Genomic DNA, 17,203 nt, shown 5'->3' with positions numbered 1-17,203 from the left:
AAAGGCTAACAGAGTTCTGCCAAGAGAACACACTGGTCATAGCAAACACCCTCTTCCAACAACACAAGAGATGACTGTACACGTGGAAATCACCAGATGGTCAATATAGAAATCAGATTAATTATAATCTTTGCAGCCAAAGATGGAGAAGCTCTATACAGTCAGCAAAAACAAGACCGAGAGCTAACTGTGGCTCAGATCATTAACTCCTTATTCCAAAATTCAGACTTAAATTGAAGAAAGTAGGGAAAACCTTTAGGCCATTAAGGTATGACCGAAATCAAATCCCTTATGATTATACAGTGTAAGTGACAAATAGATTCAAGGATTAGATATGAAAGAGTGCCTGAAGAACTATGGATGGAGGTTCGTGACATTGTACAGGAGGAGATGATCACGACCATCTCCAAGAAAAAGTAAAGGAAAAATGGCTGTCTGAGGAGCCCTTACAAATAGCTGAGAAAAGGAGAGAAGCTAAAGGCAAAGGAGAAAAGGAAAAATATACCCATCTGAAAGCAGATTTCCAAGAATAGCAAGGAGAGAAAAGAAAGCCTTCCTAAGTGAACAATGTGAAGAATTAGAGGAAAACAATAGAATGGGAAAGACTAGAGATATCATCAAGAAAATCAGAGATACCAAGGGAACATTTCATGCAAAGATGGGCACAATAAAGGACAGAAATGGTATGGACCTAACAGAAGCAGAAGATATTAAGAAGAGGTGGCAAGAATACACAGAACTATACAAAAAAGACCTTAATTACCCAGATAACCATGATGGTGTGATCACTCACCTAGAGTCAGACATCCTGGAATATGAAGTCAAGTGGGCCTTAGGAAATATTACTACAAACAAAGCTAGTGTAAGTGATGGAACTCCAGCTGAGTTATTTCAAATCCTAAAAGATGATGCTGTTAAAGTGCTGCACTCAGTATGCCAGCAAATTTGGAAAACTCAGCAGTGGCCACAAGACTGGAAAAGGTCAGATTTCATTCCAATCCCAAAGAAAGGCAATGCCAAAGAATGTTCAAACTATTGCACAACTGCACTCATTTCACATGCTATCAAAGTAATGCTCAAACTTTTCCAAGCCAGGCTTCAACAGTATATGAAACGAGAACTTCCTGATGTTCAAGCTGGCTTTAGAAAAGGCAGAGGAACCAGAGATCAAATTGCCAACATCCACTGGATCATAGAAAAACCAAGGGAATTCCAGAAAAACATCTACTTCTGATTCATTGACTATGCTAAAGCATTTGACTGTGTGTATCACAACAAACTGTGGAAAATTCTTAAACAGATGGGAACACCAGACCACTTTACCTGCCTCCTGAGAAACCTGTATGCAGGTCAAAAAGCAACCGTTAGAACCAGACATGGAACAACAGACTGGTTCCAAATTGGGAAAGGAGTATGTCAAGGCTGCATACTGTCACCCTGCTTATTTAACTTATATGCAGAGTTCAGTTCAGTTCAGTAGTTCAGTCATGTCTGACTCTTTATGACCCCATGGACTGCAGCATGCCAGGCTTCCCTGTCCATAACCAACTCCCAGAGCTTGCTTAAACTCATGTCCATTGAGTCAGTGAAGCCATCCAACCATATCATCCTCTGTCCTCCCCATCTCCTCCCTTCAATCTTTCCCAACATCAGGGTCTTTTCCAATGAGTCAGTTCTTCATATCAGGTGGCCAAAGTATTGGAGTTTCAGCTTCAGCATCAGTCCTCCCAATGAATATTCAGGATCGATTTCCTTTAGAATTGACAGGCTGGATCTCCTTGCAGTGCAAGGGACTCTCAAGAGTCTTCTCCAACACCACAGTTCAAAAGAATCAATTCTTCGGCACTCAGCTTTCTTTATAGTCCAATTCCCACATCCATACAGGATTACTGGAAAAAACCATAGCTTTGACTAGACGGACCTTTGTTGGCAAAGTAATGTCTCTGCTTTTTAATACGCTGTCTAGGTTGGTCATAGCTTTTCTTCCAAGGAGCAAGTGTCTTTTAATTTTGTGGCTGCAGTCAACATCTGCAGTGATTTTGGAGCCTAAGAAAATAAAGTTTGTCACTGTTTCTGTTGTTTCCCCAGCTATTTGCCATGAAGTGATGGGACCAGATGCCATAATCTTAGTTTTTTGACTGGTGAGTTTTAAGACAGCTTTTTCAGTCTCCTCTTTCACTTCCATCAAGAGGCTCTTTAGTTCCTCTTTGCTTTCTGCCATAAGGGTGGTGTCATCTGCATATCTGAGGTTACTGATATTTCTTCTGGCAACCTTGATTTCAGCTTGTGCTTCATCCAGCCCAGCATTTCTCTACTTAAGAGTACATCATGAGAAATGCCAGGCTTTTCTTTTATTCTTTTAACCTCTGCATGATATTCATTCCATAATACACATATACTGTTTTTTTTTTCCGATTTACTGTTTTTTTTTTTTTTTCCGATTTATATTTTGGTCTTTATTTGCATATATATCTGAAATTTTATTTTTTGAATTTTATTTTTTAACTTTACTGTACTGGTTTTGCCATATATCAACATGAATCTGCCACAGGTATACACATGTTCCCCATCCTGTTTTTTTAACCATTTCCCACTTGATGGAAATATATGTATACCTATAGCTATATATGGAGGTATATAGATACCTGTATACATCTATCTGTTGTAGTTTCTAACAGTGCTTTAGTGAATACTTTAAAAACAAATTTATGTATTTGACTGCATCAGGTCCTGGTTACAGCACACAGGGATCTTTCATTGTGGTGCTGGGGCTTCTCTCTAGCTGTGGCACAGTCTCCAGAGCGAGTGAACTCAGTAGCTGTGGCATACAGGCTTAGCTGCCCCATGGCATGTGGGATCTTAGGTCCCTGACCAGGGACTGAACACATGTCCCTTGCACTGGAAGGCAGATTCTTAATACTGGACCACCAGAGAAGTCACAGCGAGTACTTTTTTTATAGGCTTGTGGGACATATATGAGTGTTTTTCTAGGTTGCTAGAAGTGATCTAGCAACCTAGATTACTGGATCTGTACATATTGATGTGAAAAAAAATCTCCAAAACATGTTAAGAGGAAGCTATAGAATAGTATATAAAATATCATAAAATAACCATACAAAAAATATTTTATATACCTATGTAAACGTAAGCAGAATAATCTGAAAGGATTCACAATAGGGTTATAACAGGATTACCTCTGGAGAGAGGAATGTAAATGGGGAGGTGAGTTATTACTGGGAAGGACAAGGATTAAGGATCAAGGTAAAGGAAATCTTTCACTCTACATATTTCTATAGTGTGTGAATGTTTTCAATATTTATAAATTACTTTGCAGTAAAAAATAAGGAAAAAATGAGCCTTTCATACACTATAAAAATTCTTATATCAGCAAAGAATAACCCTGGAAGGACAAACTTCCAGGAAGTACTACCCGCAGCTTTCTTCAGGGAAAAAAACTGGAAAAACTATTTTTGCCATTTACTTCTGAACTCTTTAATTTTGTGCATACACTGATTTTACCATGTGGATGCACTGATTTTTAAAAATTTAATGTACATTTTTTAAGTACAGGGCTTCTCTAATGGCCCGGACGGTAAAGAATCTGCCTGCAATGTGGGAGACCTGGGTTCGATCTCTGGGTCAAGAAGATCCTCTCAAGAAGGGCATGGCAACCCATTCCAGTATTCTTGCCTGGAGAATCCCTATGGACAGAGGAGCCTAGCAGGCTCCAGTCCATAGGGTCACAAAGAGTCGGACACCAGTGACTATGCACAGCACACATGATAAAAGTGCTATTCTGAAAGTATGTTACAGATGTAAAAGCCCAAAAGAAAAGTGTTTGATTTGCCTAAGAGACTTCAGAAAGTCAAGACTTCCTCCCAACAGACTTACTGCAATGCATTCCAGGCAGAATTCAGGTAACGGGCCAAGACACAGAGGTATCACAAAAAATAGGCGGCTTCAGAGATGAGGCCTAAATAATAAAGCTTGGGACTATAGGACGGATTTGAATAATCACCACTTCCTGAAAGTGTACACTCTTTTTGCCTTTTTCAAGAAAATAATCAAGTTTTGACTTATACACAGTATGTTCTGCCTAAAGCAACTACCCCTACTCCACATCATGATATAATGAAATGAATACGTCTATCCACAAACCTGGCAAATATATTCATCGGTTCTAGATGGATAATCCTGACCATAGGGTAAGATTCTAAATTAAAAATTATATTGATCTCCTATTCTATCTTCTTCTTTTGACCACCCCATAAAGCCAAGCTGCAATATGCATAAAAACAATGATACACCAACTGCGTACCATTCAGTATAAAAGGTAGGATACCCTGATCCAGTTTACAGCACTTACAACAAATGTCTCACACAGGGCAGAATGAAGAAAGATGATCTAAATTTCAGCTATAACTTTCCTGGTAGCTCAGCAATAAAAAATCCTCCTGCCAATGCAGGAGACTCAAGAGACAAGGGTTGGATGCTGGGGTTGGTAAGATCCCCTGAAAAAAGGAATGGCTACCTGCTTCAGTATTCTTGCTTGGAGAATTCCATGGACAGAGGGACAGAAGAGGCTGGTGGGCTACATACAGTCCATGGGGTTGCAAAGAATCGGACAGGACTGAACAACTAACGCACTGTAACTAGATGACATTTATGCTTTATGTCTGTGTGTGTGTGTTTAGTCACTCAGTCGTATCCAACTCTTTGTGGCCCCATGGACTGTAGCCCACCAGACTACTCTGTCCATGGAGTTTTTCAGGCATGAGTACTGGAGCGGGTTGCCTGTTCCTACTACAGGGGATCTTCCCAGCTCAGAGATCAAACCCATGTCTCTTGAATCTCCTGCATTGGCAGGTAGGTTCTTTACCACTGATTGACCTGGGAAGCCCAATGCTTTATATTAATTGTTGTTGTTCAGTCACCAAGTCTTACCTGACTCTGCAACCCCATGGCCTGTGGCACACCAGGCTTCCTGGTCCTTCACTATCTCCCAGAGTTTGCTCAAACTCATGTCCATTGAGTCAGTGATGCCATCCAACCGTCTCATCCTCTGTCGTTCTTTTCCTCTTGCCCTTAACCTTTTCAGCATCAGGGTCTTTTCCAATGAGTCAACTCTTCGCATCAGTTGGCCGAAGTACTGGAGCTTCAGCATCAGTCTTTCTAAGGAATATTCAGGATTGATTTCTTTTAGGATTGACTGGTTTGAGTTCCTTGCTGTTTGAGGGACTCGCAAGAGTCTTCCACAGCACCACAATTCAAAAGCATCAATTCGGCACTGGTCCAATACTTCTTTATGGTCTAACTCTCACATCCCTACATGACTACTGGAGAAAACATAGCTTTGACTACACAAACCTTTGTCCTCAAAGTGATGTTTCTGCTTTTTAATATGCTGGCTAGGTTTGTCATAGCTTTTCTTCCAAGGAGCAAGCATCTTTTGATTTCGTGGCTGCAGTCACCGTCCGCAGTGATTTTGGAGCCCCCAATAATAAAATCTGTCATTGTTTCTATTTTTACCCCAGCTATTTACCATGAAATGATGGGACTAGATGCCATGATCTTAGTGTTTTAAATGTTAAGTTTTAAGCCAGCTTTTCACTCTTTCTTCTTCATCAGGAGGCTCTTTAGTTCCTCTTTGCTTTCTGCCATAAGAGTGGTGTCATCTGCATATCTGAGATTATTGACATTTCTCCTGGTAATCTTCATTCCAGCTTGTGAGTCTTTTAGCCTGGCATTTTGCAGGTTATACTCTGCATATGGGCTTCCCAGGTGGCACTAGTGGTAAAGAACCCGCTTGACAATGCAAGCGATGGAAGAAAGACGGGTTCAACACCTGGGTCGGGAAGATCCCCTGGAGGAGGGCATGGTAACCCATCCCAGTATTCTTGCCTACAGAATCCCATGGACAAGGGAGCCTGGTGAGCTACAGTCCATAGGTTGCAAAGAGTTGGACACAACTGAAGTGACTTAGCACACATGCATGTTCTGCATATAAATTAAATAGGGCAACAATATACTGCCTTGACGTACTCCTTTCTCAATTTTGAACCAGTCCATTGTTCCATGTTTGGTTCTAATTGTTGCTTCTTGTTCTACATACAGGTTTCTGAGGACACAAGTAAGGTGCTCTGGTATTCCCATCTCTTTTAAGAATTTTTCACAGTTTGTTATGATCTACACAGTCAAAACCTTTAGTGTAATCAGAAGCAGATTTTTTCTTTGGAATTCCCTTGCCTTTTCTATGATCCAGTGGATGTTGGCAATTTGATCTCTGGTTCCTCTGCCTTTTCTAAATCCAGCTTGAACATCTGGAAGTTCTTGGTTCACATATTATTGAAGCCTACCTTGAAGGATCATGTGCAATGAGAACAACTGTATGGTAGTTTGAACATTCTCTGGCATTGCCTTTCTTTGGGACTGGAATGAAAACTGACCTTTCCCAGTACTGTGGCCACTGCTGAGTTTTCATATTTGCTGGTATATTGAGTGCAGCACTTTAACAGCATCATCTTTTAGGATTTGAAATAGCTCAACTGGAATCCCATCACTTATACTAGCTTTGCTCACAGTGATGATTCCTAAGGCTCACTTGACTTCACACTCCAGGATGTCTGGCTCTGGGTGAGTGACCACATCATCATGGTTATCCAGACCATTAAGATCTTTTTTGCATATTCTTCTGTATATTCTTGCCATGTCTTCTTAACCTTTCCTGCTTCTGCCAGGTCCTTGCTATTTATTTTGCTCATCTTTGCATGAAATGTTCCCTTGGTATCTCCAATTTTCTTGAAGAGATCTCTAGTCTTTCCCATTCTATTGTTTTCCTCTATTTATATGCATGGTTCCCTTAAGAAGGCTTTCTTCTCTCTCTTTGCTATTCTCTGGAACTCTGTACTCAGGTGGGTATATCTTTCCCTTTCTCCTTTGCCTTTAGCTTCTCTTCTTTTCTCAGCTATTTGTAAGCCCCTCTCAGACAACCACTTTGCTTTCTTGTATTTCTTTCTCTTGAGGATAGTTTTGGTCAGCACTTCCTGTACAATGTTACAAACTCCCATCCATAGTTCTTCAGGCACTCTGTCTACCAGATCTAATCCCTTGAGTCAATTCATCACCTCCACTGTATAATCATAAGGGATTTGATTTAGTTCATACCTGAATGGTCTGCAGTCCAGGAGTAGCAGAGTTGGACACAACTGAGTGAGTGAACAACAACAACAATACCTGAACGGTCTAATGGTTTTCCCTACTTTCTTCAATTTAAACCTGAATTTTGCAAAAGGAGTTGATGATCTGAGCCACAATCAGCTTCAGCTCTTGTTTTTGCTGACTACATAGAGCTTCTCCATCTTTGGCTGCAAAGGATATATCAATCTGATTTCAGTACTGACCATCTGGTGATGCCATGCATAGAGTCATCTCTAGTGTTGTTGGAAGAGTGTGTTTGCTATGACCAATGTATTCTCTTGACAAAACTATAAGCCTTTTCCCTGCTTCATTTTGTATTCCAAGGCCAAACTTCCCTGTTACTCCAAGTATCTCCTGACTTCCTACTTTTGCATTCCAATCCCTAATGATGAAAACAACATAATTTTTTGGTCTGGTAGGTCATCATAGAACCATTTAACTTCAGCTTCTTCAGCATCAGTGGTTGGGGCACAGATTTGGATTACTGTGAGGCTGAATGGTTTGCCTTGGAAATGAACCGAGATAACTTTGTCATTTCTGAGATTGCATCCAAGTACTGCATTTAGGACTCTTTTGTTGTTTATGAAGTTCTTACGAATAAACTAAACATTAAAGAAACACTGATTTCTGCCAAAGATAAACTGATTTTATGCATATGTCTTCCTAATTTCTTGATTTGGGGGCATCGATCCAAAGTAAATCATCAATACTACCACAGTCTAACTTTTATTGACAGCAAATGATAGTTTTTTTTTTTTTTGCCTGCCACTCCTATTTGGAAAAGCTATGCAACATTTCCCTCCAACTCAGGTCACATGTACCAAAAATAATTATAATATTAAGTGCCTACTATCTGCACTCACTGATCTAAGTGTTACATAACTATTATAAATCAACAGTCATAACTCAACAAAAAGACAATCTAATTTAAAACCAGGCAAAGGACTTAAATAGACATTTCTCCAAAGAAGATACACAAAAGATCAATAAGCACAAGAAAAGATATTAAACATCACCAGTCATTAGTAAGGAAATGCAAATAAAATCCACAATACCATTTCATACCTACAAAGATGGCTATAATCAAAGAAAAAAAGGAAAATAACAAGTATTGGCAAAGATGTGGAGAAACTGGAACCCTCACGCACTACTGGTGAGAATGTAAACTAGTATAGCCTCTGTGGAAAACAGTATGGCAGTTCCCTAAAAAGAAATCTACGTGATTCAGCAATTCCACCCTCAGGAATAAACCCAAAAGAATTGAAAACAGGTATTCAAACAAAAAATGGTACATGAATATTCAAAGCAGCATTACTCAAAACAGCCAAAAGGCAGAAATGAAACAACTGCCAGTCAACAGAAAAAATGGATAAACAAAATATGATATATCCATATAGTGGGATAGTATTCAGCTACAAAAATGAATGAAATACTGACACATGGTACAATATGGATGAACCTCAAAAACACTGTTACATCAAAGAAGCCACACACAAAAAATCACATATTACATGACTCCTTTTACTTGAAATATCCAGAACAAGTAAATTAGCAGAGATTGGTGGTTAACAGAGATGGTGCAGGGGATTGGAGGGAAGAGTGAGGAGAGACTGCATAATGGGTATACGGCCTCCTCTGGGGTTGATGTAACAGTTCTGGAACTATATAGAGTGATGATTGTACAACACAGTGAATTTATTAAATACCACTGAACTGTATACTTTAAAACAGTTAATTTTATGCATTGTGGACTTCATTTCAGGAAAAAAAAAAAATCCAATAGTCCTGACAATTCTGTGCAGATTCAGAAACACAGACAGGCTCAGAGAAATTACTTGACCAAATTCACAGAGGGAGTACTAGACAGAACAGCAGAGATTCAGAGCCAGATTTTTGCTCTTTTTTTCTTAATGTTGATAGCAAGTAGGACCTTTATAGCCCTTCTTCCCAACAATTAAAATTTTATTCCAGGGACTTTCCTGGTGGTCCAGTGGTTAAGAATCTGCCTGCCAATGCAGGGGACATGGGTTGGATCTCTGATCTGGGAAGCTTCCACACACCACGGGGCAACTAAGCCCGTGCACCACAACCACTGAAGTTCACATGCCTTAGGGCCTGTGCTCCACAACAGGAGAAGCCACTGCAACAAGAAGCACATGCATCACAATGAGGGAGTAAGCTCCACTCACTGCAACTGGAGAATAACATCACATAACAATACTGCGTAGTCTAACTTACTGCATCATCATAACATTACGGGCTGGCAGACAAATGACAAATGTCAAACAACTTTTAAAAGATCTTCAAGGAATTCCTTGGCAGTTCAGTAGACAGGACTCAGCGCTTTCACTGCTAGGGCTGGAGAACTATGGTCAGTTCAGGACCACTGCCCTGGTCAGGGAACTATGATCCTGAAAGCCATGTGGCATGGCCAAAAAATTAAAAACAAAAAAAGACCTCCATAAAATACAAGCTTTGAATAGTGAAAGAAGTGAAAATGATTACCCAACAAAGCTTTGTTTAAAGTACTGTCAACTTAACAAAGAATTAGATAGTCTTCTCAAGAAACCAAGTGTGTACTGACTGGTAAGATGTAACAAAACATCAAGTTTGCATCTGAGCTAAATGGCTGACTCAGTCTTTGGTGGTTCTGTACCACAGTACCACCTTATAGGACCATTCAGGTCCTATTAATGCCTTAATTTCCTGTCATTCCATCATAGTTATAAATAAGCTTCACTGTTCCCATCAAATGTGAGGAAGCCTCTAATGATGAGATCCTTATCCTGAAGGTTTGTGCAGGACATGCAGGTAGGCTATGATGACAACTTACTTTATATAAAGATATAAGAGGTTATTAACCAAAGTCGGCTGAGAGTCACTTCCACTACACACTAGTGCACATTTTTAATCAATGTAACAGTAGAAAATACCAAGAAAAGCCAGCAGTGGGCTGATCACACTGCATGTTGTAATCAGAGACTAAGTAGATAATTTAAAGTACTGCTCTACTGGGCTTTCCAGGTGGCTCAGTGGTAAAGAATTTGCCTGCTGATGCAGAAGACGGGGCTTCAATCCCTGGGTCAGGAAGATCCCCTGGAGGAGGAAATGGCAACCCACTCCAGTGTTCTTGCCTGGAAAATCCCATGGAAAGAGGGCTGGTGGGCTGCAGTACATGGAGTTGCAAACAGTTGGACACAACTCAGTGACTGAGCACACATGCATTGCTCTACTGATGGTAACCTTAAAACAGAAGCAAATCATTTGCTACTGGACAGATCACAGTACTCAAGAGAGCAAAGACTGTTGGTTTTACAAATAGGCCTTTCCGGTTCTATACAGGTCAATAAGAAGTAACATCATTAGCAGCATCTTCAAGTACAAAAGATATCTTCACTTATCTAACGTGACCCATCTATAATCCTATAATGGCTTCATCACAAACCTCCTTCTCCTCAATCCCAACACCCTTTAACCAACTCTAAAGAACACATAGACACAAACACATACTCCACAACCAGTAATCGTGTCATTTTGCTAATTAAGTAATATAAAAAAATCCTAACCAACAATCTAAGGTTGTCATTTAGGGTTTGCACTAGTAAGAATCGCTGTGTAACTCCTAACCACAAATTAGTCATAGGACAATGACTGCAGAGGCCTTAAGCTGGTGGCTATGTTCTCAGATCCTACAGAATATTTTAAGGCCTGGGGCTGCTGCAGAGTCAGTGCAGAAGATGCATGTATATTTCAGGAATCCAACACAATCAGCCACCATGGTAAATCTGAACATGAAGAGTAAATGCTGGCCTCTGGCCAATCCTTATATCCAGCAACCTAAAACGTTTGGATATTTAAAGTTAATGTCCAAAACTTTAAATCTTTTGGAGATATTTCAGAACCAACACACCACATCCACGGTAAGTGTAAACTCACTAAGATTCCGAAAGAGGCTCCCAGAAAATGGTATGTGAGCCTGAAGTCCCTTTGTAACCCAATAATCTCAAGAAGCAAGATGCAGGCATAATTAACCTCCTTGTGACAATTAGAAAAAATGAAATTGGAGGTTAGACCCATCCTAAGAGACAGTTCATTGTCAGCCTACAGCTATTTCAATCTACTATATTTGGTACTATGTGACAACTCTGTCTCTCTCAAATACATGAAGGGAGGGAGAAAAAATCGACTCAAACAGTACTTCCTGTATTACAGTTACCTTCCTGAAATATTTAAAGCATATAGTAGCACTCAAACTCTTTTCAATTAATAAAGGCTATAGAAGGTAAGCAATAACTAGCAGCTCATACATGTCCCTTGGACAGCAAGATCAAACTAGTCAATCCTAAAGGAAATCAATTCTGAATGTTCATTGGAAGGACTGATGATGAAGCTCCTATACTCTGGCCACCTGATGCGAAGAGCCAACTTACTGGAAAAGATTCTGATGCTGGGAAAGACTGAGGGCAGGAGGAGAAGCGGGGGACAGAGGATGAGATGGCATCACTGACTCAATGGACACGAGTTTGAGCAAACTCTGGGAGATGGTGAAGGACAGGGAAACCTGGCGTGCTGCAGTCCATGGGGTCACAAAGAGCTGGACACGACTGAGTGACTGAACAACAACAACATATATATAAAATATTCTGAAATGAAAAAAGTACCCTAAAATTTTCAACCAAAGGCAGCAAAGTGAACTGAAGATGATCTACACTACTGACACATTTTTCTTTTTTAATATTTATTTATGTTTTGGCTGCACCAGGTCTTACTTGCAGCACACGGGATCTTTAGTTATGGCATGTGAGCTCTTAGCTGCAGCATGTAGGATCTAGTTCCCTGACCAGGGGTTGAACCTGGGTCCCCAGCATTGGGAGTGTGGAGTCTTAGCCACTGGACCACCAGGGAAGTACCTGATTTTTCAAATATATATACAAATAACATTCTTAAGATGATCATCCACAGTTACAGGTATGACTAAAAAACCTTGTGTATAACAAATGGTCCCTTCCACACTGGATACGTTTCATACTTTAAAACAGAAACTCCTATTTTCTTCATCAACTAAAGCTCCTACAAGATTTTCAAAAGTACTTTTACTGCTAACTTGAACTCTATTTTAAGGTGCTTGCTAGATGTCTTGATACATAAATATAATTAGACAGAAGCTAAGAGAGAGCCATAAAAACTAGACAAATCATTTCCTGTGCAAGTGTCCTGCAAACTGGACAGAAAAAGTCAGTAGAGGAAACAGCAGCCCTCAAACATAAGGTCAAGTACTACCTTCAGGTGAACACACAATAAAATCACCATTTAAAAGTAAACAAAAATAAATAAATAAATAAAAGTAAACAAACTTGGGCTTCCCAGGTTGCTCAGGGAAGGTAAAAAATCCACCTGCCAATGCAGGAAGTACGGTTCTACCCCTAGTCAGGGACAATCCCACATGCCTCAGGGAAAACAAAGCCCGACGGCCACAACTACTGAGCCTGTGATCTTAAGCTCAGGAGCCACAAATACTGAGCCCAGGTGCTACATCAACTGAAGTTCACATGTCTAGAGCCCGTGTTCTGCAACAAAAGCCACTGCAATGAGAAGCCCGAGCACTGCAGCTAGAGTGTAGCCCCTGATCCTTGCAACTAGAGAAAAGCCCATGCAGCAACGAAGACCCTGCACCACCAAAAAATAAATAAGTAAAATTATATATAAAAAAGTAACCAAACTGCCACAAAAACTTAAACATAGGATTATCATATGAACAGATATTGAACAGGTATTTGTACACTAATGTTCACAGCAGCGTTACTCACAATGGCCAAAAAGTGGAAACAACCTGTGTCCATTTATAGATGAATGGATAAAGGGAATGTGGTATATGCATACGATGGAATATTACTCAGCTCTAAAAAGGAATGAATTTCTGACAAGGTTAAAACACTGATGAACCTTGAAGACAATGTGCTAAGTGAAATAAGCCAGACACAAATGGACAAATACTATATAATTCCACTTATGTGAGGTACCTAGAATAATCATATTCCTAGAGACAGAAAAGTGCAATAGTGATTGCCAGAAGCTGGGGAAAAAGAAGAATGAAGAGTCATTCTTTAACAGGAATTTTGGTTTGGGACGATAAGAATGTTCTGGAGTTGAATGGTGGTGATGGTTTCACAGCAGTATGAATGGATTTAATGCCACTGAACTGTACACTTGAAAAAGTGGTTTAAATGATGTTACGTATATCTTATTACAATTTTTTTAAGTAACCAAGCAAGAATGATGATCCAATTTTGAGGCAAAAACATCAAGAAAAAGTGCTAAGAGTCTGCAACAGGCATGCTTCACTGTCATCCTCCGAGCCTAGATAACCTGCCTGAAAGTCAAGACCTCAGAAGATGGACATGGCATTTTCATATACTACAGATTTATATATCAGTATCATATCACTGGCATATGATAGAAAGATATATTAGAAGGTGAACTATATTCTATAGGACATTTGCTAAATAATGAATGGGCTCCCCTTTCCAATATTTAAATCAGAAAAATATAAGCTTTACCTTCCAGTCTCCAATGTAAGCAGCAAGACAATCAGTTTTACTTCTAACAAAGCAGCATAGTGGATCCTAAAGAGTGACTTTAATTTTCCAGTCTTAATATGGTGTCTCTACAATGGAAACTGCAAGTAGCAATATAACAATAAAAATATAAACTTCTTTCACCACCATTACAAAGTTACTTAACCTTTTCCAAGCCTCATCTGAAAGATGAGGATGCTTACCTTATAGGATTATTTGAAGACCTAATAAAGTAACATATATAAAACACACTGAGTTCAGTCAGTCCCTAGAATACCTAACTGCTCAACAAATAAAAATTCCCTCACCTCCTGCAATTCACTAGTATCTGTAGCCTTTCCTGCTCCTGGATCAGCCGCCACAGGCTATGCTGATGTTTCGGCCATTAACCTCTGGCTCCTCCCTCAGGCCCCAGCTGTGTCTCTCAGTTCTAGAAGTTTTACTCCTGGTTTCTAAGAGGATCCTGTCTGTATTTAGAGATAATGCCAGTACCAACTGTGGACTCAACAGGTGCTTGGAGGGCACTTGAGCATTCAGCAGTTTTTGATTGTTTTCCAGAGTTAATTGGTTTTGGCTCCACAACTGGCTGTCTTGACTTCCACAAGGAAGAGTGCCACGTATGCAGAGTACTTCAGCAGTACACTAGACTAAACGGAAAATTAAGTGTGCTCACAGGACAAATCCTTAGCAAGAGGATGTTTTTGCCCATTATCTGGACCCCAGAAGATCTGTTAAATCACAGGGGCAATAAACCTTCAATAAACTCTGCAGATGTAGCCCATCAACCCAATCTTTGTCTAGATCACTCTACCAGACCAGGTTTCAACCAATTCATGCTGTTCATACTACAACCAAGATCAGGAGGAAAAAGCAGGTAGAACAACATGGAACACTTAAAGGAGTGTCCAAACAGAATGGGTATGAATTCAGTTTACTACTAGTTTTGTGACCTTATTAAATAGTTACTTAATCTCTGAATTTATAAAACAGGATATGATTATGAGGATTAAATGAGATGATACGTGGAAAGCAATCTTAGCACTTCATTATCACTAATAAGGAAACTGCACTCATTTCTTGCTTTGTTCAGTTTTTATAACAGAAGAAAAGTCACAGTTTAGATCATTCTTTTTGGACCTTTATAAAATAGCCTAATGCTACTATCTGAGGCCAAGCTGAGAAATATAAACTGAAAATTTTCCAGAAATCTTAGATGAGTCAGCAAAACTTAATGCCTCAAAATAAAAGGCTTAATATGTCCATATTAATATGTCATAAATATGTTTATTTATGAGCACATAATGGTAATTACAATTTCAAAATCAGCAATCTTGTATCCAGCATCATCCAAAATTTGGTCTGGAAATCCAAGTATCAAGGAAATGCAAAGATCATACATAACTGCCGAAATACTTCCCCACAATATTTTCAAATCACCTGAATTCAAACTGGAAGGTACAAAATAGCCTGATAATTCGAAATCAGCATCAGGAATTTCTGGTGACAAAACCAAACTCTCTCCCATAATCATAAAACCACTAGCAGACGGTACATGATCATTTCTCAGTGAGAAACTGTAATTCTAACAAAGTACAGATAACTCAGATTTTATCAAGGCTGTTCATCTTTCGATGAACAAATTCTTGGTTCTCCTCCAAACACCCTAAACTCTGCATTATCAATAACCAAACTCAAAGCAAGATGCCTGTTTCTAGTGACCTGTCCTCTCCTGCTTCATAAACCGCAGGTAAATTACATACCTGTAATTTAGGGAAGGGAAATAAACATTACAGGCATGTTTTATCAATGAAATGAACTATAAATGATAACCAAATTATTAAAAGAGCAGCCTGTACTCCTTAGCAGAGGGACATGCCAGAGAAAAATCCACCTTCTAAAAGAACCCAGTCATCCTGGATGAATTAGGAGAAAAATGCCACTCCTGTCCACCTAACCTATACTCTCTAACTGGACTTATTCTTCTGCTTTAATTCAAACCCAAACCACATCTATTTTATGTGTCTGCCCCTCTTGGCTATATTTTCCGTCCCGTTTCCCGCTCCCCACCCCACCCCAATTCCAAGAATGCCCTCCTCTCTCTCATTTTCAAATCCCACTTTGCCCCCCAAATCCTAAGGACCTCGGAGACCCACGTAGATGACCTTACGCATTTGCGATGAATTTCCAGTTCATTGTACTTCTCACACCAAATGATCGATTCTTTCATTTCTTTCGACCTCTCGTTGTTTCTTAAAACCCAGTACCCCACACACGCTCACATCAGAGTCCCCCCCTCACTCCATTGTTTCCCCGGCCTATGCCTCTGGAAACCCCTCAACTCGGAACCGTGTGCTTCGGACCGCCTCACTGACCCCAGAAACCTTTCACCATCTGGGCACTCTAGGTCTCAAAGGGTTCACGTCCCCTACTCTCGGTACCCCCACCCCCAACAACTGCTCCCTCCCCGTGTGCCTTCCCTCAAGCCCGCTCTCTGCACCTCCGTGCCCCGCTTCATCCCTCCTCCACTCCTCCACCAGCACCCAGAGCCTCACCTATCCCGGGCCCCCGCAGTCGCCGCGTTCCCAGTTCCGGCTCTGCGTCCCGGACGCTCTGGGGTCTGAGAAGACGAAAGGAGCTCCTCTGCCGCCTCCTCCTCCTCTTCTAGAGCTGCAGCCGTCGCGCTCCTCCCCCAGCTCTCCCGGAGCCGGACGCCGCCCCGCCCCCACCGCCCCTTTCTCTGCTTCCCTCCTCGGCCGGGCGGCGGGCTGGGAATCGCAGCCGCGGCTGGGGGCCTGAGTGCCAGCCGACCCACACCGACCTCGCCGGGGCTCGAGCTCTTCGCCCCGCCCCGCAGTCCGCTCGGGCGCGTGCGCGCCGGCTAGCCAGCGCACAGGGCGCGTGCTCGCGCCAGCGCGAACCCGGCGCGCCGAGCTCGAGGCCGTTGCAGCCAACCGGCCCGCGAGTGAGGCCCGGGCGCGAGGCGGCCCCGCGAGCCGAAGACCCGCGCGCGGAAAGGCGCGGGACGAGGGGTGGCCTCCTGTCCGTCGGGTTACAGCTCCTCCCGCTACCGGGTCCCTCGCGCCTCACACCGCCCTGTGGATCGCGCGCCCGAGTTGAGGAAGCTCGGGCGTCGCCGAGAATCGGGAAGAACGATGCAGGGAAGGGATTGGAAGAGTGGGTTGGAGAACAAACTAGATGGGAGTCGGGACGGGTGTGGGACACGAGCTCGCAGCCGCGTGCAGAATGGCGAGTCCCAGAAAGAGCCGGGCAGCGTTGGGTGGGGGGGACAGCGCGCGCTGGGAGTAGAGGGCCCGAGCTGGAACTGCCGGAAAGAGCCGAAACTCCCCCGGAGGTTGCCGAAGGCGGCCGCCTCAAGGGGCTCCGCTTGAGGGGCTTTTCTCTGGATCCCGGCCGGGACTCTTGTCTCCCAG

General features: G+C 41.7%; 1 protein-coding gene across 1 annotated transcript in view; it reads right to left on the bottom strand.

Moving 5' to 3' along the window:
- Positions 1-16,622, bottom strand: part of SPATS2 (spermatogenesis associated serine rich 2) — a 152,282-nt gene extending 135,660 nt beyond the window's left edge. The window contains exon 1 of the mRNA XM_027542765.1: positions 16,325-16,622. The gene's annotated coding sequence lies outside the window, so the exon portion shown is untranslated. The remainder of the gene's footprint in view (positions 1-16,324) is intronic.
- Between the last annotated feature and the right edge of the window lie 581 nt (positions 16,623-17,203).

This window comes from Bos indicus x Bos taurus, chromosome 5, assembly GCF_003369695.1.
Source record: "Bos indicus x Bos taurus breed Angus x Brahman F1 hybrid chromosome 5, Bos_hybrid_MaternalHap_v2.0, whole genome shotgun sequence".
NCBI lineage: Eukaryota > Metazoa > Chordata > Mammalia > Artiodactyla > Bovidae > Bos > Bos indicus x Bos taurus.
This window is presented reverse-complemented; position numbering and strand designations above follow the sequence as displayed.